The 2,226-nt window shown below is 37.9% G+C and overlaps 1 pseudogene; it reads right to left on the bottom strand.

Annotated features, from left to right (window-relative positions):
* Nucleotides 1-660: 660 nt before the first annotated feature.
* Nucleotides 661-1,705, bottom strand: LOC107848831 (annotated as a pseudogene).
* Between the last annotated feature and the right edge of the window lie 521 nt (nt 1,706-2,226).

The following is a 2,226-nucleotide window of genomic DNA, read 5'->3' as shown; positions in this document are numbered from 1 at the left end:
AAACATGTGAACAACTAGCGCCTTAAATTTTCCTACTTTTTTTTTTTATATAGTTTCTAGCATTTTCATGAGAAGATAGAAACATGTGAACAACTAGCGCCTTAAATTTTCCTACTTTTTTTTTTTTTTTTTTTTTTTTGTATTTTCATGAGAAGATAGAAACTAAAATAATTTAGCTTTCTTACTTGAACTATTCCCGAAAAAACAAGATTTTTGTGAAATTTTTTTCTGAGGAAGTCAAATAGAGATATGCTTGAATCCTTTTGATTGAAATCTTTTTTTTGCTATAGCATGGATAACATATTGGCTAGGTACAACAGTTCTACAGAATCTTCTGAACCAACTTCAGCAGACAATGATCAGTCGCAACCTGAAGTGAGGGTCTTGAGTCAAGACCTTCCTTCAGGTTGTGACTGATCATTGTCTGTTATGTTAGCTCAAAAGATTTTGAAACATCATTGTACCTTTCCATATGATTTCTGTACTATAGCGAAATATTGTTATAGAGATTAGTGAGGTTGAATCTTGTGTTGAAGTGGATAGAAATTGGACATGGTTTAACAGTTGAAACAATTACATGGGATGGTCACTTTTATGAAGTTTTTTGGTAAGAGAAACATACATGTGAGATGTTTTAGGAGAACTAATAATCAAGCGGTACTAAAACATATAGTAAGAGAAAAAACAGTGTCTAAAAATTTCAAATTGCTGCCTCCATTCGCCTGACTTTACATCCCATACAATTGCAGTTTTGTCTACACTACCACTAAGGAGATGATCACCTTCCTTGTTCCACTTCATAGAGAAGATTATCCCGTTACGTTTAATTAGAGTATTTACCAGTTCCCCATCTCGGCTCCAAATTTTGTTTGGCCATCATAAGAACCTGTTGCAAGTAGGTTTCCCTCGCCATTCCACTCAAGTGTAGTACTGACATCCTTGCTTTTCTTGTTTGTCCGACCTTTAAAATGCTTTAATACCATGACATTTACAGGCCCATTTTGCATATGGGAATTACAAGGACCATCTCCGATTGTCCGAATCCTAGCAGTATAATGTCCAGAACCAGATGCATGCAAGAAGTGAACCGTTTGGACTCCAGGCACATGCAAAAATCAGTAAATCAGAACTCCGTATTTCACATGTCAAGGAGGTTGAGCTTGTGCAAATCTCCATGGGCTCTGGATCTCCAGCCTTTCCATTCTCCTCGTGTCTAACAACCTCTTTAATTATCTCCATTGGGTTTCGCGTCCATGAGATCCTCAAGTGGTTTTTCTTTGTCCTTATTTCTCTCTTTCCTTATCCTTCTCAATCCTTCTCTCTCTTTCTCGCTCTCGCTCTTGCTCTTTTTGTAGCTCATAACATCCTTCGTAATAAGATCAATGGGTTGTAAAAAATGGAAGTCCTCGTCCATATCTGTGCTATCATTGCTCGCAGTTGCTTCCAATTCAAGATATTGAATTCCCTTTCGTACAAAGGTAATCAGACCCCCAGGGGGAACTAAATTTCTATCTACTGTGCTCTTATTGATCCCTGCCTCATATCCTAAAGCAAATGCTGAATGTGTGAACCCTGATTCCTGATGGTATCGTTGAGCTCCGAGGCGGTAATAGAGATCATCTTCGCCGGAGAAAATAAAAACAGCATGTTGTGCTAATGCTGTCTCTGTCGCTCCCCAAAGAGGAGATACGTGTACTGTAGACATTACAAATTAGATGCGTTTTTCCGTAGCAAACGTCATCGAGTTTTTTGATTACCACTTTTCGCTTTTGATAACATGGACCAGAACTGAATGTCTGACCTTCAATAAAGTCTCTTCTTCTTGATATATGGAAATGGAAACCTCACAGAATCATTAAGAGCAGAAACATCCTGGCATTCTTGTATTGTTCGAAAAAACATCAAGAGCACATGGGTTTCCTTTGTCACCGAGAATTTCTTATTCCCCGGTTTAGGTCCGTTTGCACTTAAAGGGTAATACAGTACAAGTGAAGAAATTACATAGCCTGATATACAAAAATTACTTCGACAGGCTGCTCAAGGTAACAGTTCCATGTTCCAAATACATGCAAAAATAGAACGCCGCTTATTGTAGCTTTATAGAACACAGATGATATAATTGACAGAAGTTAAAACTAAAACTAGGTTTTGATCCTTTCTAATATTGGACATACGTTGACACCGGTAGCCTTTGCAGGGGCGCCTTCATGCCTTAAGAAATTAGGC

This window comes from Capsicum annuum, unplaced genomic scaffold (genome assembly GCF_002878395.1).
Source record: "Capsicum annuum cultivar UCD-10X-F1 unplaced genomic scaffold, UCD10Xv1.1 ctg4105, whole genome shotgun sequence".
Taxonomy (NCBI): Eukaryota; Viridiplantae; Streptophyta; class Magnoliopsida; order Solanales; family Solanaceae; genus Capsicum; species Capsicum annuum.
This window is presented reverse-complemented; position numbering and strand designations above follow the sequence as displayed.